Here is a 24,383-nt window from a genome sequence, read left to right on the forward strand (position 1 = left end):
TTAGGTATAAAAAGGCATTTGTGAATACTGCATTTCAAAACACACACACTCAGTATTTTCCCTTCTTCTATGCATTTGTGTCTGAAAGCACAAGGGGTTGGCACACTTGGCAAAGACATGATTGCCAGTTTCACACAGAACTTCTAGGGTTAATCATGTTTTTCTTGAAGTATCAGGGACTTATATGGTAATGAGAGGAGGGAACAACTTCTCCTCCTCCTTCTTCTCCTCCTTTTTTTTCCTCCTCTTTCTCCTTCTCTTCCTCTTCCTTCTTCCTCTCCTTCTTCCTCTTCTTCTTCTTCTCTTTCTTCTTCTTCATCTTCTTCTCCTTCTTCTCCTCCTTCTCCTTCTTCTTCTCCTCCTGCTCCTCCTCCTTCTCCTCCTCCTCCTTCTTCTGCTGCTTCTTCTTTTTCTTCTTCTTCCCTTTCTTCTCCTTCCCCTCTTTCTCTGTTTCCATCTCTCACTGTCCCTCTCATCATTTACTAAGTATTGGTCATGTGTCAAGCACTAGACTGAGTGCTAGTGATAGAGGTACACAAATGAGGTATTTGTGTATGAGTTCCTTCCCCCTAAAATCTTACATTTTTTGAGGGAGACAGTATATGAGGTATTTGTGTATGAGTTCCTTCCCTCTAAAATCTTACATTTTTTGAGGTCTGGAAAGAGAGTTATGGTTTGGGAAGTGACTGAGATGATAAGTAGGACCATAGAGGAGTCAATAGATACACACATACACACCATACACACATACACTTTCTAGAAACAGTAATGACATGAATTTGATTAATGTTTTCAGAGTAAGTGGTGAAAAAGATGAGGTAGAGAGTCAGTTTGCATTCACTCATCCAGCAGGAACCCTGGGGTCTGGAAGAGAGTTCCCATCTGTATGTTTCAGTTCCTCCATTTCTTTAAGAGAATGATCCCTAGAGCTGAGGAAATCTATAGAGTTTAGTGAAAAGGCAGTTGGGGCAATGCTCAGGTGGGTGGCTAGGTAGAATGTGAAATATCTGGCCCCAATCACTGACTTCTTTTAAAAAGAAAAATGGAAGCTCAGCATATGTAGGTAGCATCAATATAGTTTGAGACCTTCAAGAAATGGCTTTGCTTCTTTGGTCAGGAGGGGTCAGCTGCACTTCCTTTGTTTTCTCTATTTTGGTGTTGTTTCTTCGAGAGAGGAGCAAGAGGATGATGATGAAGATAATGATAAGAGAAGGAGAAGGAGGAGGAGGAGGAGGCCAGGCTCTCATATAGTAACTGACACTCCATAGGGTAAGAAGATCAGAGTTTTTGAGTTTGAAGGGACTTTAGAGGTCACCCATTTAGCACTTTCATTTTGTAGATAGGGAAACTGAGGCCCAGAGAGGTGAAGGAACTTTCTCAATGGCATGCAAGTCATAAACAGTGAAACCAAGTTTTGAACCCAGGTCCTCTGACTCCAAATCCAGCATTCTCCATTAGTTTGAACTTATATATGATTTGTTTTCCCTGTTCTCTAATGTGCTTCTTAGATAGTATGGCTTATCATAGTTGTATGCATGTTTCTTGGGTTGTTATATGGTTGTGTGACATGGACAAAATAATCTCAAAGGAATTATAAATAAGCATCCTATTGAAGGCAATAGAGGAGCTGTGAGGAGCTGAGCATGAGAGGAACTCCTAAAAAGGAAGAGACATGTTGTGGGGGAACTATGTGATTGAATAAAGATGGTGGGCTGGTCATAGAGCAAGCGGGGAGGATAACAGGTAGAAAACCCATATAGTCCACTAGTATTTTTATGGTGTCAAGATAAATGGAGGAGGAGGAGCCGTCATGGTTTTGAGGAGCCCATGTTTTGAGGCGCTCTCATGGTTTACTTTGATAAATTCTTGCTGATTGATTGAATCCTACTTCCTTCCTATCACCTTCTTTTCTCTGCTCTCAACAAGCATTTCTTGAGTGCCTACTCTATGCCAGACCCTGTGCTAAGCACAGATGGTACAAAGACAAAAAAAACCCAGCCCCGACAGTCAAGAACTTTATATTCCATTATAGGAACTTGAGGGATGCTCAAAGATCCTGGTCTGGAGGCAGCTTAAGATGGCAACCTCTAGCTTTTTGCAATTTGACTCTTCTTTGAAATGACCAAATTATAATAATGATGGCCTCAAAGAGAGACGCCCAATGATGTGGTCTGTTAAAAAGGAGTCTGTTCTTTGATTAGATGTATATTCAATTACTAAATAGTCCTCTGTTTCTCTTTTACCTAGGAACATTGAGGGTCTTCCCCTTTCAGTTTGATTTTTTTTTTTTGCTTGTTTTTTTCTTTTAGTAAAAGGGGTCATCCCTTGAGTAACTACTTAAAGAGGCCTATTCATTGAATGGGTGTATCTCACTCAAAGTGAAAAGCTGGAAAGACCTTAGCCTAAAATAACCAAGGTCCCACATTGCATCCTAGGCCATCTCTAGTCATCCTGATGAATATCAGACCACTGGAACCAGATGGCTCTGGAGGACAAAGTGAAGCTGGTGACCTTGCACAGCCCTCTCTCACTGGAATCAAAGTCAACTGCAAGTCATGTCACCATCTTGATGTCATGGTCCTCTTCCCGAAGGAAGGACAAATACAACAGCAAGACCTCAGGATTTCAATCAAGTGATAATCACTTTGGTGACCTGTAAGCAAGTTTCCAATAAACTATGAACCTTTTGTTTTGTATTGCTGAAACACCATTAATAGGGTTTAGAGGGTAGTAGGCTCACATGGTTAGATGCAGCTTAAGAAAATAAGAGGGACTTGAGAAATTTCTTTGCTTTATACTACTCTTGTTTCTATAAATGGAAAGACAGTGTTACATAGCAGTTAGCAATCTGGCTTTGAAATTAGAAAGACCTGATTTCAAGTCTTGCCTCTAATATTGACTATATGATTATGAATATGCTAATAACTTTTTAGTTACCCTAAGTAACTCCATAAGACTCAAGTCACAGAATGGCTGCTGCCTGAGTGAAGGCCCCTTCCATGCTGAGAGCTAACTATAGATAAGATGACATTATAGGTCCAAACCAAAATAGGCAGGTCTCAAACCCTAAGCCCATTCATCTAAACAATTATTCTTTACTACTTTTCTGTCTATAGGGATAAGAGTAGGTTTCATGTACACATAAATGGTAGCTTCAGCTATCTGGCACACTGGTTATAGCATCATGGCAGTGATATTTTCAATGACCATTGACAAGAATGATTTTCCCTTCTTTTTCATCATGCCAGAGGTCTTTCCTTCCACAAGCTGATGCCTAAAATTTCCTCTAGGAAGTCTTCCATTGATCCCTGGCTCTTTTAGGAGAGAGAAAGTGATAAATTAGACTTGGGAAGGAGAAGTCTCACTTCCTGGTGGTTCTTCTATCTTTTGATGTAGTAAGTCTATCTCAGTTTGTGTTGATTTATTTAAATTACAAAGTGGTTCTGTGTTTTCCTATATGACTTTCTCCAAGATCACTGCAAGCTTGATTTTTTTTTCCTCACTCCAGGTTTCAGCATGAACTTATCACTCAATCAGTCAATCTACAAACTTGTAGAAAATACCTGCTATATGCCGGCCATTGTATTAGGTGCTGGAGATTGCTATTCATTCTTCATTCTTGAGGAAGACGATGACCTCACAGGATGATTTCTTGACTCATGCATGAATTGAAGTGAGGCAGAGTTGCACAAAGTCATCAGCCTCACTCTTTCAGAGGAATCAAAGTCCAGTGGCAGGATAGAAGTTAGGATGACTGGCAATGGTCCAGGATGCAGTAGATGACCTTGGCATCTTCAGTGCCTGACAAAGCTCTAAGTGCTCCACAGAGCCTGCTGGGGAGGCAAAGACAAAACAAATGCAAGAGTCCTTGCTATCATGGTTTCCATAATATTAGGAATACAGCATGCTCTTATATAAGTAGAAATATAAGATACATACACAAGTAAAAGAAAAATAAGCCAGCATTGCCAGGCAACCTGAGAATTATGGGTAATCAATGACTGGTCATGGAAGATTGAGAGGCAGATCTATGTGACAGAAGGGGCCAGGAGACATGGATTCTAGTTTTCCTAAGTAAGTTAGTCAACTAGCATTTTAAGCACCTACTTTGTGACTTGGTAGGGAGAGCACTAGGCCTGGAGTCAGAAAGACCTGAGTTCAAATCTGGTTTCAGACACTGAATATCTGCGTGACCCTGGGCATGTCACAAAACCTATATTGGCTTTAATTCACTGAAGCAGGAGGTGGCAAACCACTCCTGTATCTTTGCCAAGAAAATTTCATGAAGAAGTGGTCCACAGGGTCATGTAGAGTGGGATATGACTGAACGACTGCCAGTCATTGTGCTAAGCTCTGGGCGCCTCGAATGAGAAGGGGGATCATTTTTTGCCCTCAAGCAGCTCTCATTCTGATGGGAGAGACAACATGCAAATAACTACATTTAACAAGACACAGAAAAGTAAATTGCAGTTAATCTCAGAGCGAAGGCACTAAAGTTAAGAAAGAAGCCAGGAGATGGAGATGAGGAAGAGGATTGTAGGCATGGAAAAAAGCCAGTGAAAACACTTGCAGTATTGTGTATGAAGAAGAGGTAGGAAATCTATGTCACTGCATCTCAGAGTATATGGAAGTGTAAGGAAGTGTGGAAAGATAGGGAAGATCCAGTTTATGAAAGGCTTTGAAAGCAAAACAAGATTTTATATCGGACCCAAGAGATAGTTTGTTTGGTATAGAGGGATTTTTGACTGAGTATCTGCAGCCTTGGGAAAGTCGCTTCTGTCTCTTGACCCTGTTTCCTCATTCTCAAAAGGGGTGAGTTGGACAAATGCAACCTCTAAAATTCCCTCAGATCTTAACATTTTATGAATGTCTTCCTAACTATCCACAACCCCTGGTCATAATCTCCTTATTCTGTGACTAAATAGATTTTTCTGTTCCTGTGAGCTTGATACTTTATACAAATGCAGTTGTAAAAGAATGATGGATGGGGAAAATGCTGATTAAAGTTTGTGAGAGGGCACATCCTTTCTCTCCTGGCTTAGGGCTTCCAGATAGGGATAAGCTTCTCATTTTAGCACTCAATGCTTATGTTCCTCTTAGCTCTGTGTAGCTGAAAGTTTGAGTGTGGCCTGGATTGTGGGGGCAGTGCAGTACGATCAGAAGTGTCAGGCTGGCCCATCAAAGACCAGTTAGATCATGTCAGCTTTCTCAAATATCCAAGCCCTTGACATGTCAGTGTATGGGGAAGATATCAGAGAGAAGGCTGTCATCCTGACTTTGTGGCTCATTCTAAGCAGCTTCTTTACCTTCAATTACGCATGGACGTCAGGAGAAGAAAGAGAACGCTGGAGAGGCATTATATAGAGTGGCACTTCAAAGGTGATTACTTTTTCTCCCCATCAATCATGAGAGGAAAATTCTCCTAGTGCCTTGGTAATCCTATTTTCCTTTGAAGAAAGACAGCTGACTTGATTCCAAACTAGCCTCTGCATTAATGGTGTCATTGCACACTTTTGAGCTCATTAAAACATATTTCCTGTACCCAAAATGTAGAGGGGACTAAAAAACAATTTCTTCTACTATAATACGAAGGGGGGATGATGATTTTGTATAAAATAAATTACAGATTGACTCTTCAGATTTCAGAAACTGGGAAACAATACTCTGGCTTCATTTATACTTGTCTTATTGGCAAAGGACTAAATCTGTATAGAAAATTAAATGTCACAGAACCAAGACAATGCTTTCCAGTGGTATAACAGTGACATCTAAGGATAGGAGGTCATTCAGCCTCTGGAAGGAACCATCTCTTTTCCCTGTCAATTTCAGTCACTATCCTCAGTGGGACTCTAAGGTAATAAAGACTAATTTGCATAAAACACAGAAGAAAATTGGCATAATTACTTAAACAATAATGTTATTATTGCATAATAATATTACTTAGGTCATGAGGCTGAGTGCTTTCTCCAAGGAGAAGTGAAATGATTCAATTTTAATACAGAGATAGGATATATAACTCTCTATATAATATCTAAGCTTAAAATCAAAGGGAAATCCATAGGTAACCAATGGAAGTGATGACATCAAATTAGAAAATTTAGCTGACCATTTGGGATACCATCAAATGTAGCCTTATGACAGAATCTCAGAATTAGAAAGTGCTACAGTGGTCATCTAGAGGAACCAGTATTTGAACAAGAAACCTTACTCCAATATCCATGGCAAGGGGTTCTTCCACCTCAGTTGAAGACCACTAGGGAGGGAGAACTCCCTTGCCAGGCAGTCCTTTCAATTGTTGGAATGTTCTCATCTTTAGGTTATATTTCCTTACCTCAAGCTTCAGTTTGCCTCTTGGCAACTATCATAACACATGTCAAGTTCCATCCTACGTGGAGTTAAACAGAACAAGGCTAGTCCATCTTCATTTTTCTTTTAAAACTGGATCTCCCTATCTAGCCCAGGCTAGAAGCACAGTCTACTCAAGTCAAGTCTCAACAGTGATCATCAGCCTGCTTCATTTCTGACTTGGCCTAAGTTTGCTCAACTCTTTACTAGTTGCCACCTGCCCCCTTCGCCCACCCAGGAGCTCGCTATACAGCTACTGACATTAATGTAGACACTCAATCTGCCTAGCCCACTGCAGCTAGGCTCCATAGTTCAACATCCACCTACTATAGCTTTTGAAGTGACTGAAATTAAAAATGTGTCACTATGCTCAGCTGTTTTTTGCCCTGTTCTAAAAAAAATGTTTTTAGTTAACAAAAATCTTTTTTTTTTTTATCTTTCATTCATTTATGTATGTGTGTATATACATACATATGTCAATCCACACCCTGAATCCATGACTTTAGCTCATCACTCTCAGGCATGAAAGTTATTTATTTGTGTCCATCAGAGTTTTTAAGTCATTCAAAGTTCATGCTACAGCTCTTCATACTTGGTTGGATACAGCTTTCCAGTTACTCTTCTCACTGAGGCATCTTCTGTATCTTCAATTGATTCTCAAACAGCAAGGACTCGAGGTTCTTCACCTTCACTATCAGTCCTGATAATATATGACGTCTGTTCTCAACCTTTTCTCTGCCTTGATTCATGAGCCTCCACTTCCCTTTCTACTCAGAGTCCCCTGAAACTTTTTTTTTAATGTTTTAAATATAAGGTAAAAAGGCTTCACCACCTTCCAGAAGCCACTGTGTGACTGTCACATTACTGGTCACATTACATTGTCATACATTTTTACATTGTTACATTATCCTTTTTGCGGTCTCAAAAATTATTTAGGACCCCAAAGGGCTTTGGTTTATATAGATTGTAATATCCATATTTGCCACATTAGAAATTAAAACTGATTTAAAAAAATTCATTCAGTAATTAATTTTAAAATGGCAATAATACATTCATTACTTTTTGTGAGTGATTTCAATGAAAACTATATTTTCTAAAACAAAAAATAATTAGCAAGAACAGTGGCATTGTTTGAGATTTTATATATATATATGCATATATGTATATATATTTTTTGCAAATCTCTTTAATGTCTGGCCTTATAGAAGACAGCTGGATTCTCATATCTGCTTCTTCGTTCAGTCTGTTGCAATCTGTTGTTTTGGTTAACATATAAAAAGAAAACCTGGCCTCACACAGATGTGTACTTGGAAAAGGGAGTCCTCCTCCTCCTCCTTGTCCTTTTTTGCCTCCTTATCCTCCTCCTTCTTCTTTTTCTCCTCCTTCTTCTTCTGCTTCTCTTTCTTCTTTTTCTTCTGTTTCTCCTCATCCTCATTATCATTAGTAAATTTTGACCTCTGTCACCCATTGAAAGGGTCTACCAAGCCTCAGGAGTCCTCAACCCACATTTTGAAAAACATGATAGAGTGCTGACCTTGTCAGGAATATCTGTTCTCCAATCCCACCTCAGTGTAATCCTGAGTGAGCACCTTATCTTCCTTCAGCCTCAGTTTCCTGATCTATAAAGTGGAGATTTTTATATAGTTAACCATGTACAAAACTTTATACTAAGCACTGGGGATACAAATTTAAAAGCAAAGACACTCCCTACACTCAGTAGTTTACGCTCTAATTGGGAAGACTACCCAGGAGAGGTACTGGGCCCCAAAGTTGCAGAAGTGGAAACAGTCCATAAAGGTAAAGATTGACACATCTATCCAGGACCAGTGGCAGAGTTGGTCCAGTCATGGTGTGTGATTTCACAACTGGAGAACTTTTGGTGGTAGTAGAGGGGCAAAAAGGGCATGTGTGTGATCTTAAGGTTGGAGGAAAATTCTTTTGAAGAATGGGGAGTATAGTGAAGTTAGGTCGTTGACAGTCCTGAAATATTTGATCCTGGAGATACATTCACCAATCAAGATGAACATAGGGCTGGTTCTTCTAAAGATCAGATAAAATAATATATACAAAATCTTTGGAAGCCTTCAAATGCTATGCAAATGGGAGCTGTTACTATCCTGACCACTGATCTTGCTTTTCTCCTAGCCCACAGAATACTCTCTAAGAGACAGACTCTAGGAATTAGGTCTGCCTACCAAACATTTTCTTGCCTTTCTCTTCCTGAGCAAGGTTACGGAAATAGTGCCCCTGATTACAGGGAGCAGCAGGAGTCAGGACTCATGCATATGCAAGCTCATTAGGAGCTTGACTTACTCTCAGTCTTGCTTCTCTAGGGTCCAGAAGATTTTCTTTCCTATGCTAGACTACAAATTTTTGGTTCACTCCTCAAACCAGGTGAACTAAGACTTGGCATGCAAAGCAAGGGAGACTCAGAGCTCATGCTTTTTCATCTTTCCCTTCTCATTTAAGGGCAATTTGATAGCAATGTTTGCTGTTTCCTTGCCCTTGGATAAAAGGGAGAGCCCACATTAATTCTTCAAATTCAGAAAAATACCATTTATGACATTTTTGTTTATGACCCATAATTAACCTCACCACACATCTTGGCTACATATTACATGAAATTTCAGGGAGTAGAATTTTCATTCATTCAGAGATGGAAAGAGGCTTAGCAATAATTCAAGGAAACATTCTCATTTTACAGATGAAGAAACTAAGTCCCGGAGGTGTTAGAATGACTTCTTCAAGGTCATGAGACTAGCAAGAACTTATAGTTCACTGTCCTTTCCATTGTGTAAAAGATGGTGCTTGGGCTGAACTTGGAAGAAATTCGAGATTCTGCAAGATGGAGGTGGTGAGATTTGGAGTGCCACTTGGGCACACAGTAGGCAGGTGATGGAATACCCTGTGCCAATCAATCACCTAGAATTTATGAAGCAGCCACTATGTCCCACAGGGTGTATGAAGTATTCAAGGAGGACTGGCACCTCTAGTTTGAAGACGTGTGCAGGGCTACTCAACTGCTTTTAGTGCCTACCTCATACTTAACTTTCATGTGTGGCTGTAGCATGCAGTGACCACACACCAGTAACCCATCTTGGAAGATGAGTTAACCCAGGTTGAGAGTAACAGACAGGCCTCAGATCTGCCAGTGAGGTAGGGGGATGTCCATCTGAAACATGCGAAGGCTTTCTTCAGTGGAATAAGAGAATGGGAACAATTTGTTCCAATGGCCATGAAAGCAGCTGAAGCAGGAGCTGAGGCACACCGAGCTTGATCAGACATCAAAGATACCAAAGTCATATTCATATATTTAATATCCATATATTTAAAATTCATGGATCCCAAGTGAAGAATTCATGCTCTAGGACAATAGGTTGCTGAGCAGTTAGTGGTCTGCATTGATGATAGAGTCTTCTTACTGGGAAGGGATGCACATCTGAACCCAACAGTGACAGCAGAAAGGAAATGAGATAATACAGGTACATAAAAAGCAGTCAGATTTCCTCAAAAATAATTTAATGCTTTGCTTTAGTCTTTAAAAATGGCAACTAAATAATGCATATTTTCCAGGAAACAATTTTAGACACAACAGGTGCCAACTTGAACAACCTCGGTTGCTTGGCATTGCTGAGGAGAAGATGCCATAGGGCTCCCAAAGTACATCTGGTCAGCAGGATCTAGTCCTAGCATTCTAGGTGAAGAGTTATTGATCAGCTACCATCAACAGAGTTCAAAATGCCCACGAAAGCAAGGGTCAAGGCTACCTGAAAGCAGTCTCAAAGTGACTTTACTGGGTTTCTAATTAATAAATGCGCATCTTTCCCTCTTTATCCACCAGTGTCATCTGCCACCAAGCATCTGAACAATGACCTTTCTCAGACTAGTAAGAGGAAGATCTTTGGGTGACTCTGTAGCCAGGACCCCCTTATGGAAGCCTGTGTTTCTGGGGATTCCCATCCTATGGCATCTAGGATCCCTTCTTTCACAGGTAATTAGCTGAGTTTGTATATCTTTCTCCAATTCTGGAACAAGGAATTCTTGCCTTTGTATTTCCCAAAGACCTGTGACTACTAGAAGCTGGGCTATTAGTCTATGTCTGCATGGGTATGGTAAAAAGGTAGTAAAAATACTACTGGGTTGGGGCAGGGTGGGGGGGCGGTGAAGATCAGAGAATCCAAGTTCAAATTCCGGCTCTGTCACATACTGCATGTGTGACTGTGGGTAAATCACTTCCCTGGGCCTTAGCTTTCCCTCCATAAAATAGGAGGGTTAGATGTAATGATCTTCAAAGTCCATTTGATCATTCAGTTAATCTAACACTAGAACTTGGGATCTATGAAATAATAAATACACAAAGGCTAAACTGAAAAAGAAAAAAGGCCTATGAGGTAGATGGGACAGTGGAGAGAGCTAGTATTTAATGTAGTCATCAGAACTATCAGTCTTTTACCTAGACTGAGCACCATTGGACACTTAAGTTTCATATATGTATGTATGTATACACATGTATATTTCATGTATATGTACAACACACATATACTGTATATACATATATTTCCACGTATATACACATATATACCTCTGTATTAATATGTTTATATATGTCTATAGGTGTATGTGTTAAATGTGTGCATGAGCACACACATACACACAGACACACATTCAAACATACATATATTTCTAGATTTTGTATATGCATACGTATGTATGTGTGTAGGTATATATATACCTACACACATACACACCTACATGGATATGTGCCTACTTATTGTGAAGTAAACTCTGACTTTCAGTCTTTTACAGTGCCTGGTGTAGAATCTGTTAAGATGTGTAACTGCCAAGACTAGTCCTAAAGGCAAAGTGTCAGGTTTCTGAGGCTGTTGACCTGATAGGGGCATCACTGGCCTTTTCTGTTTCACAACTTTTCCTGTGCCTAAGGGTGGCCATGCAAGATTGCTATACCAGGAGTAGGGCTGAGTTCAGCTCAGCCAGTTTCCTCCTCCCTAAGCAGAGGCAGAGATATTTGAAAATAAAAGCCTGATCATTGCTAAATAATGCACAAAGTGAGCTTTTTCTATTCTCTTTTTCTTTCTTTTTTGGAGGGAGAAGTCATTGAGGTTAAATGGCTTGCCCAGGATCACACAGCTAGTAAATATCAAGTGTCTGAGGCCAGATTTCGGACTCAGGTCCTCCTGACTTTAGGGGTAGTGCTCTATCCACTGTAATAGTTATCTGCCCCATTCTTTTTATTTTCTAAAATTATAGCAATTAAAATGAACTAAGATGAAGGGGCCACTTTGATCTTGGGTTTCTTGGAGGGTTTCTTGGGTTTCTTTCTCTCAGCTCATTTGGATCACCACTCTTCCTCACCTTCTTACTTCCCCTCCATGTAGCTCTTGGTTTATGGTTTCCCATAAAGCCCTTTGGAGGTAAATAAAGCCTTTTGTGTATCTCAGGGTTAACAGGATAGCACTGAAGTTACCTATGTGTTCTCTCTCATCCTGGGTGAGTTGCCAATCCTCTCCATTTCTGGTCCTACACAAATCTTCATCGCATATTTAATGTGCATCCAAAATGCAAGTCATCTTTAACATCATGCTCAGCCTGTTTACCCCAGCACGTGTCCTCTCATTGCTCCTTTTGAGATTCAAGTTAGTCAATTTATAAATCCCTGTTGGATTATCTGAGTCTCTTAATCCTTTCTGACTATTTTAATTTTTGTCAAGTGGGTTAATGGGAAATCACATTAAAACGTACCAGAGAAATATATTTTTTTCTTCTTTTATAGCGTGCACATTTGGGAATTAACCCAGATTGTATTATCAACACAATGTATCATTAAAATAATGACAATAAATGGTAGTTTATGGTGTTTAAAACACATTGGGTGGAAAAAATATAATTAGCACATCTTTAAGATAACTTTTTATAAGTTGGTATAGCATCACCTGAAATCCCATGCCTCCTTCTGAGAACCGGAGGAAGAAGAATACTTGGATATAGGTTTTTTTCCTGATGTCCTTTTTCAACCTTCAATTAGATGCATCTGAGTTTTCATAGGAATTTCTTTACTTTCCTTCAAAATCAGAGTATAGTGTTTACCGTAATTCCTGGCTGCTAATAGGGGTTAGGGTGAGTTGGAGGAATAATTTAAAAGTTGGCAGCTATGGAAGCACTCAGAAGTTTATCCCGGTCTTCTCTACACACACACACACACACACACACACACACACACACACACCACACAATATGTACACACAAGCAACTGTGTGACCCTAGACAATACATCTAACCTGTCTGCCTCTGTTTCCTCATCTATAAAAATGGGGACACTCATCTTGTTTGTTGTTCAGTCATGTCTGACCCTTTGCGACCCCATGGGGAGTTTTCTTGTCAAAGATACAGGTTTACCATTTTCTTCTTCAGGGGATAGTAGGTCCTCCCTTTCATGGTTGTTTTGTGGATAAAAATAAAATAATCTATGTAAAAACCTTTGCAAACCTTAAAACACTGAATGATTTCTTATTATTAACTTTATTTTTATTATTACACTGTTTTCTCCTTTTAAAAAGTTAGGCTGTCTGTCTCTCTCCTCTGAGGCATTGCAGGAACTCTCCACAGTCTAGTAAATATCACTGACAGTGACTCAGTCATCACATCTGCCAGTTCCTTCTGTATCCTAACATATCGTTCCTGTGATCCAGAAAACAGGAACCCATCAAGGATAGTGGGTGCTGTCTCACTAGGTCTTCTTTGTTTCAGATATGGACTCTCTGCTGGCCTTTTAAAAAATTCTCTCCTTTCTGAAACAAAGGTCACTGTCATTGGCAGAGAAAACAGGAGCAGAATTTGACAGAACCAGCAATGCCGTCTTCTGTCAATGCTTACCATCCTGTCTCTCCAAAGCCAGATTCTCATCCCCGTCCCTGCCCCAACCTTTCCTCTGTGACAGATAAAACGTGAGTTTTGATGATGATGTGATGATGACAACAATGGTGGTCATGGAAATAATGACTTTTGTATCCAATGGCTTTTTATTTGTCTCCAGAAAAAAAAGAAGTAATGTATTTAACTACTTTCTGTACCTGCTAGAACATATCATTGGTGACAAGTTACAGATGACTGACCAGTTTGTTGACAATGGCAAAAAAAAAAGATGGAAATATTGTGTATTTTATTCCTGAATTTCTTTTGTCCCGACCCATGATTTCTTTGTAGGGAACTCCTGTTGGGAAAACTCCCTTCACCAATATGGACTCTAGCTGCTCTGAAATTTATAGTCAGACCAAGGGTTCATAACCTTTTGTCTGTGTGTGTCATGACCCCCCTCTAGAGTTTGGTGAAGCCTATGGACCCCACCTCTGAATCATGTTTTTAAATCATTGAAGAAAATGATATATTTCAGTAAGAGGGTAGTGAATGAATGACAATGTCTCCCCATACAAGAGTTCATGGATTCCAGGTTAAGAACCCTTGTCTTAGGGGTTAACGGGGGTACATGGAGCAGTTCAGTTATTTGTCCAGGGTCACACAGCCTACAGATAGATCTATATATTTACATATTATCATATTTTTATATATATAATAATATATTACTATGCTATATAACAGATGCATAATGGATATAGGTATATCAGATCTATTCATATTATATCTCATTCAAGGATGAGACTTGAAGTAAGTTCATCCTAAGGAGAATTCTTTTTGCACTTTACAGCAGACTTAATTGTCTCCTACCAGTTGAGGGGTATATATATAACCTTTCCAAGTGATGCCCATGAGGTGAAGTGTTAGCAGTTTAGTTTCAAAGTCAGTCATTGAGATGGAAATGTAGGCACTCATTTTTCCTTATTTTTTTTTTCTTTTGTCTCTTTACCCTTTTCTACTTCGTAGAAAATTAATTAAAAAAATAATGATCTTGCTACTAGGAATTCTCACAGCTGTGCTGCAGTTCTTTGGTAACATTATTATCACCCCTTTAGGTGACATTATAGAATCGTCACCACTAATCTGTCAGTCTCTCACTATACAAACACACAGTGCTAATCACAATCTGATTTTAAATAGGAAAATCCAAGGCAAAAATATCCTGGGAACTTTTAGTTCACTTTTTTGTTGGCTACCACCTTGGCTTCATCAAACCATTGTAACCAATGGCATCTAGAAAGAATTTGTTTTTCTAGGTGGGAAACCCAGAATATGTATTTTTCTTTGCTAGCTCAGAAAAAAAAGTCTCCCATATCTTTGAGACATCAGGCTTTGATAGCATGGAACTTGACTTCTACCTCCATGCTTTTAATATTTATGATATTCAGTGTTGGGACTTTTAAAAAGGTCACTTGGAAATGAAGTGATGCGCATTTCAAAATAGAAGGGGGACAAAAACGAAGGAAAACACTTCTAATGAAGATCAGGCTGCGTGCCCCTCTTTCAAAAGGTCTTCACTCCATGTAGTAATGGTGTACTCCTTAATAGGCTTTCTTCTCTAAGGCGATAATATTTTACTATGGAGAGCTTTCACATGTCACTGATATTAGGGGCCAAAATAAAATGGGGTTACCATTGATTTCAACCAGGATTAAGTTAGTGCTAAAGATAGATTTTTAAAAATCCAGTCTCTAGATACTTATTAAATGCCTACTGTATGCATTTAATTAATGCTAATGAGCTACTAGGAGGACACAGGGAGATATAAAAGCCACATACTGCTCTCAAGAGCTTCAGAGTCAATTGGGGAGCATATGTGAATACAAATAATTATACAAGGTAAACCGAGATAACTCAAAAGTCAGGGTCCCAGTAAAGGGCTACATGATCAAAAATAAGAAAAGGTCACTCACTAAAAATAGAAGTGTCCACTGAGCCAGGTCTTAATGGAAGGGAAAGACATCCATGGATCTAATTTGGGGAATGGGGTTATGGGTGGCTAACCAGCACAAAAAGCACAGGAAAGGCAGGACCGGAATGAGGGATGGAAAGTCAAATAGGCTGACTGAAATGTGGAGTTCGTGAAGGGGTGTATTTAGTATGACCTGAGGCCGGAAAGGGAGGCTGGAGTCAGTCTGTGGTAGGCTTTGATACCAAGGTCAGGAGTTTACGTATATTTTTGGTAGTTCATGTGAGTCGATGAATTTAAACCGCATAGTGATATAAAACAACTGCAAAATGTAAATAAAAAGGTCTATACTTGGAAGTGTAGGACCAAGGACTTTCTGGTTTGAGGAAAAAAGATTGGATATACATGATTATAAAATTGTGTGTGTGTGTGTGTGTGTGTGTGTGTGTGTGTGTGTGTGTGTAAAAGGGGGAGGAAAGAGAGAGACTGAGACAGAGAGAGAAGTGATTTATTTTAAAACTTTTGAGAATTTCTTCTCCCAAGTTCTGTCCCCATTCTTTCTCATAATAATACTATACTCATCTGAGATTTTTGCTGAAGGTCTGACATATTGATTACTTTACTTTCCAACTTACAAACCTTCCAGCATCCTTTCTTTTGAATGCTGCATTAGGTTAAGTCTTTTGCAAAATACCATTAGGGGCAATTGAATTATAGAGACTTCGGTCACTTGTTTGGGATAGAACAGGTGAGACTGATGAGACATGAAGAGTCGCTATTGTCTAAGTTTACTTAGAAGCCTCAAAGTTCGTTCCTATGACATGAAAATTCCTAATTAATCTTTTACCTCCTCTTCTCTTCTCTCTTCCTATTTCCTTTCTCTCTCCATTCTTTCCTTACTTCCTCCTTTCTTTCTGGTTTACTTCCTTCCTCCCTTTCTATATGTATTTTTTTCTTTCCAGTGTGTCTTCACTTGTGCTTTATTCACTATCCCTAGGTCTTTCAAAATTCCAGCATCCTTACTTATGAACTAGCGGAGACCTAGAAAGATCAGGTGACTTGATCCAAGTCCCAAACCTGTGGCCCTAAATAGGACTAGGACTCAGGGTTCCAGACTCCCAAACCACTACTCTTCTTGGCCATTTTCATTCTGAAAGACTCAAAATTTTGAAATCAATATTAGAACTGGAAGGAAATTTGAAACAATTGGGTCCATCCCTCTCCTCTCACCTAACATACCTGCCTCCATTTGATAGATGAGGCCCAAGGTCACCCAGGGAGCAAGCTGCTGAACTGAGAAGTTGAAAGAATTCTGACTTTGAAGTCAGGGGTCCCGAATTCAGAGCCCATTTCTCTCGTTCAGTGGCTGTTTGGTGTAAGACAAGATTTCACCTTGTGGCTCTTAATCTCTTCTCTAGGTTGGTTGCTGTGGCTCCAGCCAGCTTTCCCTCTTCTAACTCTGCCCTTTTCCCTCATCATCCTATTATTTAATTCCCTCTTACCATGTGACTCAATGTCCTCTCCCTGACTCTCACCCTAACAAGCCCAGCTCCTGCTTTTCACTATTTCCCTTTTACACCTGCTCCTTCGCCCTGGATGTTAAAATCACCTCACACATTTTGATAAATTAACTTGTTGCACCATTAGTTCTTTGACACCTAATCTGCTATTTCAAAAAGAACCCAGTGAATCTAGCTAGGAAATTGTTTTTATTCCCATGTACAACAAAATGTCTTTTGGATTAGGAGGAACATATGCTGTTGATTGGCAACGCTTTGGCCCTAAATCCTGTTAACATCTATGTCTTTTCAAATAGTGAGATTATTTCATCATAGATGAAACTGACTAGGACTTTAGTCTGAACCAAATTCAATTTGTCTTGATTAAATTTGGCTTAAATGTCACTCCTCCATTTTCATTTCTTCACTCCCCAATTCCATCTGGGAGGGATAGTAACACAGCCCTGTGAAAAGAGCAGTTTGTTCAGTGTTCTCAGCATAAAGACTTTATCCAGGTCCAGAGAATTGGCCATGATAGCAGGGAGAAGCCTCAAATAAGACTGTGTTTCAAAAATTGAGCCTAAAGAGCCCAATTCTAAGAATCAGTGTTTCCAGTTAGATCATAGGATGGATCTTCAGTAGGTCACAGGACTGAGAATTGGAAGGACACTTAAGGGTCATCTAGTACGGCTCCCTCAGGGAATAGAAGAGAAAATGCAGGCCCAGAAAGGTTAAGTACTTTGCTGAAAGTCAGTTGAAAGCATCTACTCTGTTACGGGCACTTAGCTAGTGGCTAGGAATCCAATGGCAAAAGTGGAACACTTCTTGCCTCCAAGTTTACAGTCTACTTGAAGAAACACCTTGGGCATGTATAAGTATATGCCAAAATTTTACAAAATAAATACAAGTTATTCTTTTGGGAAAGGGGCATTATCAGCTAGGGGTCTGAGAGGAACACTTCATTTAAAGATCACATTGGAGATGATTTTTGAAGGCTCCTCTAGGCAGAGGTGAGGAGGGCAGCATGGGGGCATCTGGTACAAAGGCAGGGCTGGAACTTGACCCAGGTCCTCTTTAGCTTTTCCATCTTGAGTCTTTCATTCATGAACACAGTGAGTTTCTTGGGGTGAATTCTAGATTCTTAGTAATATTATTATTAGTTATAGTAGTTGTTACATATAAGAAGTGGCATAAAAGTCATGTCTCAGAAAGGCTTGATTGGCTAAGAAGGCAGTCAACCTTATACAGTGAGAATGAGGGTTAGTAGATATCTTGAGTATTGAACAGGTGTCTATGGATAGTGTGAAGACCTAGGGCAGGGTTTCCAAATCTGGGGCACATGTTCCCTTAAGGGATATAAGAAATTTGTTAATGGTATACAGGAAGTATTTATTTGACTATGGGTCTATTACAGCCCTATATTACTAAAATATGTTGTTATGTATCAAATTGTATTTTTCTTAAAAGACTTTTATTTATATGTTACAATTTATATATAATGATATACATATATATATAAAACATGTTATATATAATATATTTGCATAGTTTCATTTATTTTTATACAAATATTCATGGAAAACCATGATGTTATTTCCTTTCATACTGAATAAGATTTATAGGGAAGATTTACTGAAAGACAGGGGTTATGTGGACTAAAAAAAAAGTTAGAAGGCTTTCAGTTCACTAAATAGATCCTATGTGGCTCTACTAGAGGACACTGACCAGAAAAACCTCACAGAATGAGAAGGCATGAGATGGCTTGTGATCTATGTCCTCACCAATGGGATCATGGATTCATCAAAAGTAGAGAATAACTACTAAAAGAGAAAGTTATAAAACAAAGAGTGGAAGCAGTGGGTTAGCAGTCAGTTGATTTGGAATCTCAGCCCACTTACTAACTCTGCCATCTTGGAGCAGGAGGATACACTCTAACTCCATGCTTCCATTTTCTCCATCCAAATGAAAGTAGTAGCTCCTTCTTAACCACCAGTTATTGTCACCAGGATCGAAAGGTCATAAATTGAAGTATGATTTAGAGTTGGAAGAGATTTGAAAGGTTGTCTTGTCCAGTAATTGGGATACTACCTAGGTGTCCTAGGCCTTCCTAAGTAATCAGATTCAGTAGGAATGTTCACATTCAAGAACCTTGAGGTCAGAGTTCATAGGAATCTCCTCCAGCTCATTCTCAAATTCTATAGAAGAAAAACTCAAGGAAGACCCAAACAGAGAAAGGGACTTACCCCAGGGCTACATAGGGAATAAGTCAATGAGCTGAGATTTGAACTGAGACCTTATAATTTCAAATGCTCCACTCTTTTACGCTAAAAAATTATACTAAAATGATTTCCATGCAGAAATGCTTTGTAACAATAAAGTGCTATATAGTTATGATGATAGATTACATATTCTATGTAAACATGACATGTTACTTGGTTATTATATTAGTACATAGTACGTTATATACATTATTTGGCTATTGTATATAGTACACTATTATTGTATAGAGTATATATACTCTGTAGTTATTAGAGAGTACAATATTGTTTAATAATAATTAGCCATTGTTATTAAGAATGGTGCTCACCTGCATTATGTGGGGGGGAGGTGTCCCCCTACCTGTAACTTCCAGGTTATTGGCCACTCTCAGGGAAGAACTTCCTTTACCAATACAAGTTGGCACCTTTTTTGCAATTTAGATAATTAGAGATTTGGCTGCAGGCATTAAGTATTTAAAAAACAGCCTCTGTGATGGCTGTATAGGTCAGAGGCAGACCTCGAACCCAGGGTTTCTGAGTCTGAAGAGGGCTCTCTCCCTGCGAGGCCAGCTGGGCAATGGCTTTCAAAGTCAACATCATCCAGGAAGTTTCTTCTGGCACTTGGCTCAGCAAACTACCGCAAAGGTAGTTTGAAATGGAAGCTTACGGAATCAACCAGTCAACAAACGTTGACTGCTGACGTTGTGTCAGTCACTGTCAGGGGATGAAAAGAAAAAAATGAGTCAATCTTCGACTCCAAGCTCAAATTACTGAATTAAAAAAAAAAAAGTAATAGTATTGTTCATCCGTTCAACTCTCCTTGACCCCATTTGGGGCTTTCTTGGCAAAGATACTGGAGAAGTTTGTCATTTCTTCAGCTCATTTTACAGATGAGGAAACTGAGGCAAACATGGTTAAGTGACTTGCCCAGGGTCACACAGCTAGAAAGTGTCCGAGGACAGAATTTTAATTAGGAGCTTTCCGACTCCAAGTCCTGCCATTTATTCGCTGCTCTAACTAAACCCCTGAAGTTGTCAACCCATGAAAGCAGAGCTTGTAGTTCGGAGAAAGCTATGGAAATATGTTATTGTTATTATTATTACATGCTACTGTACCACTTAGTATGCACAGAGACCTAACATCTGTCAGGGGCACAATATTTTATCAGTTCAATTAAGTGAATACTTACCAGCCCAGTCACTTGAACTCTTAATTAGTGCTTAATTGTCTAATTGCTCTCACCTGCCAAAATTTCCCCCCAACTGGCAAAAGATTTAGTCCCCAGGTGAGGAGAAGCTTAGATTTTTTTTAAATGTTCAAGAAATCAAAACTCCAGCAGTATCTTCCAAGATTTTGTGACCTAGCATGTGGCGAGGATGCAGTGCCGGAGTTTGAATTAGACCAAAATGCGTTCAAGTACAATTGATCAAAATGTGTTTAGACCTACTATGTGCCAGGCACTGAGATGAGCTCCAAATTGCTAAATAGTCTGCGGCACTTACTAGCTAGGTGACTGAGGAGGAGTCCCAACCTCTGAATTTTGGGCTCCTTATCCTTCATGTTGGAAGCCATGGTTATTTCCAGAGCTGGGGAATAATATTAGAGAAATATTTGAAAGTTAATCTGACAGTGGGTTGTAGATTGTTGTTTTTTTTAACTAAAGAGAAAAATTCCATTTGGAATCAATTATATTAATACCTGGAGAGTGAGGATAGCAAGTAATTAGAGTTTGTGTGTATATGTGTGTGTGTGTGTATGTGTGTGTGTGTATGTGTGTGTGTGTGTGTGTATGTATGTGTGTGTGGTATTTTAAAGTTTACAAAATGACTCTCATATACTATCTCATTTTATCTCAGCACCCTTGTGAAGTAGGTGCTCTCATTATCCCCATAAGAAAGATGAGGAATCTGAACCTTGAGAAGTGACTTTTCCCTCATCACGCATCTAGTTAGAAGGTGTAACGTAAACTCAGGCCTTCCTAATTCCGTGTCTAGTGTGCTGTATCTATCTCCTGATGTACTGCTTTAGAAAGAAAAGGAAAAAAATGGGGTAGGGTGGGCACAGCTAAGTAGTTCAATGGACATGGATGGAGCACTTGGCCATGGAATGAAGAGAACCTGAGTTCAAATATGACCTCTGGCACTCAATAGCTGTGTGACCCTGTGCAAGTCATTTAGCCCTGATTGCCTCAGGAAAAAAAACATGTGTGTGGGACAATGAGGGAAGAATTGATAGGACCTTGTGACTGATTAACAGGAAGGATCATAGAGCTAGAACTAGAAACAAGATCAATTAATCAAGAAATATGTGTTAAGCACCCATTGCATGTCAGGCACTGTGCTTAATACTAGAGATACAAAAAGAGGCAAAAGACAGTCATTGCCCTGAAAGAGCTTGTGATATAATGGGGGATAATGTACAAACAAACATATACAAAACCAATAGGAAATGATTAATAAATAATTAATGAATAGATGAAAATAAAATAAAATAATTAAGAGAGGGAAGGCACTGGGGTTGGGGAAGGCTTCTTGTGCAAGGTCGGATTTTAGTCTGACCCACTTATTTTTAGATGATCAAACTTGGGGCCTAGGAGATTAGGCTTGTCTAAAATCACATAAGTAATTTGCATCTTAGGTGGGATTGGAAGGGGAAGAGGAATGTCTATATTAAGTACTTACTATGTGCCAGGCACCATGCTAAGCCCTTTACAAATACTATCTCATTTGAGCTTCACAAACAATCCTGAGAAGAACGTGCTATTACTGTGAAAACTGAGGCAGACCGAGGTTAATCAACTAACTTGCCAAGGGTCACAAAGCTAGTTTCTGAAGCTGAATTTGAACTAAGGTCTTCCTGACTCCAGGTCCAGCATTCTGTTCACTGTACTGTTTCACATATTAACTCAAAAGTGCCCCACCACCCTAATATTTTGAAAGTAGATAGCAGTCTAAATCCTACATTAATTGCTTAAAATAAAATATGACTGAGATTCCTAACCTAGGAAATGGACAATTATTGTACTATTATTAGTAATTTGTTTTTGGGAGAGAAGAAGTTTGCATGTGCACATCTCATGGTTTGGAATTAATTTAATCCAGTGCAGCAACATGGACAGCGTACTAGCTCATGTATTAGGACCTGGAGCTACAAAAACAAAAATGAAATTGTCTCTGCTTTCAACTATCTTACTTCTACTGGAAAGAATTACATATTGGAGGGGGGAAAGGGTCACAGAAATGTGTGTTTTTCTCTCTTGGCTTCTCTATCACATAATACTATATAGTGAGCCAAGCCATGACTACCCTTCAGGAAGCAATATTGCCTGTAAGACAGAGAAGAAATTCACCTGACTGAAGCCCCCAAATGACTACCTCTAGGCAATTATTAGCTTTTGTGTAGGTAGGGATCATGCTTTTCCCAAACTTTGTATTTTCCCAATGCTTGTTTTAATGACCTACACTCTCTATGTAATTGATTAATGCATATTGCCCTATATTTAATTATGAATGGATCTCAATTATGTTTATGTGAACACAACAGTAAATAGAAAGTTTTCCCTGGGCAAGGCAAAATTGAATTTGGGAGGATGGGGAAAGGCAGAGAGGGTACTTTTATTAGGACCCAACTCCACCCCACTGCTTTTCGGGGTGCCATCATCTCATCTTCCCCCTTTCCTCTCCTATCCGTTTATTCTTATCACTGATAGTAAGCAGAATCAGTGGGTAAAAGAGAGCAGACAAACAAAGTCATTCTTGGGGTACAGGGTGATAGGAGATACCATGATGGCTCCAACCATTCCTGGTTGGTTGTTGATCATCTTGGATACAAGTCCCTCCAACAAGAGGGGGCAGGTGATAAATGTTAATCCATATCATCTTTCTATTGGTCACAAGCTGATTGAAATGAATTATTGTGATCTCTCTCAAGGTAGAGGCTTTTTCTGGTGTTTTTTTTTTTTGTGTGTGTGTGTGTGTGTGTGCCCAGCCTTTAGCACAGGGCACATAGGAAGCATGTCACACATGCTTTTTGACTTGAGTGGGTTGTGCCCACTCTTGTTTCTTCTTACTACAAGACACAGTTGAGCCTCCTACCTTTTTACCCATGACTATACGGGGAGCAGATCTCTTGAATCTGAAAGGCTGCTGCTATCACCAAAGTCAACCCTCTACCAAACCAGTCAATCATTGTGAGATTCAGCTCTCAACCCTTGTCTTCTTTCCTTTTCTGACTCATGCTGCCATGTCCTTATTGAGCATGGGAAGGTGTCTGATGCGCAGATTTGATTCCTTCATGTAATAATGGCTTTATTCCTTAATGATCTAAACAAATCACGTTCTTGTGAATTGCATCATATTCTGAACTCATGAGGGAAGCTACAGACATGGAATTCAGTCAGTCCACCCACAAACATTTATTAATTGCCTCCTCTATGCCAGGCATTCTATTGGGTGTTAGGGTAAAAGTGAAGCAATCCCTATGTTCAAGAACCCCACAGCTAGCTTGGAGGAATGATGCACACATGCTGAGGCATATACAATCTACGTACCTGATAGATAAAAGGTATTTTTAGTGAGGGGGCACTAACATCTGGTGGAGGGGAGGTACTCAGGAAGAGTTCTGTAGAAAAGGTGGTGTGAGCTCTGATGGAAAGTAAGGGGAAGGGGGAAGAGTTAGAGAATTTCAGGAAAGGGGGAGAGTAGGTGAAAACAGTGTGGAAGAGGAAGAGGAAAAAGTACTTATATAAGTGCCTACTATGTGCCAGACACTGTAGTAATCACTTTATTAATATTTGATCTTCATAGAAACCTTGGGAGATAAGTGCCATTTTATCTACACTTTATTATAGAGGAAACTGAGGCAAACAGAGATTAAGTGACTTGCCTAGCATGACAGCTAGTAAGTGTCTGAGGATGGATTTGAATTCAGGTCTTCTGATCCCTGGCCTAGAACTCTATGTACTGCATGAAGGCAAGAGATGGGATGTTACATCCAGGGAACAGCAAATTAGCCCGTTTATCTGGAACAGTTCATTAGGATAATATTATTCTGGAAAGTTAGCAGGAGTTCCAGCTTGAAGAGGTGTAAATGCCACCCAGAGGAGTTTGAATTTTACTCTCAAGGCAATAGGGAGCAACTGGAGCTTCTTGAGGAGGGGAATAACATGGTCAGAACTTACTTTGAGGGCTATGGATTTGGCAGCTGTGAGGAGGATGGATTGGATAAAGGATAGAAATGAGACACTGGAGACAAGGAAGCCAGTTAGGAGAAGTTCTCTGAGACTTCTAGATAGCGTCCAGACAAACTGCTTACTTTTGGGGGGTGACAGGGTGATTAGATGGTCATCTCTGGAGATGACCAGGAGTTTCAGGATTCTTTCACTGACACTTGTCTCATTTACAGTTGTAAATGTACCTTAGTGAATTCCATCCTCCCCTGGTT

The 24,383-nt window shown here is 39.6% G+C and overlaps 1 protein-coding gene across 7 annotated transcripts in view; it reads left to right on the plus strand.

Annotated features, from left to right (window-relative positions):
- FHIT (fragile histidine triad diadenosine triphosphatase) overlaps positions 1 to 24,383 on the plus strand; it is a 1,742,479-nt gene that overhangs the window by 1,252,781 nt on the left and 465,315 nt on the right. The window lies entirely within an intron of this gene.

Source organism: Notamacropus eugenii, chromosome 3 (assembly GCF_028372415.1).
Source record: "Notamacropus eugenii isolate mMacEug1 chromosome 3, mMacEug1.pri_v2, whole genome shotgun sequence".
NCBI classification, from domain to species: Eukaryota; Metazoa; Chordata; class Mammalia; order Diprotodontia; family Macropodidae; genus Notamacropus; species Notamacropus eugenii.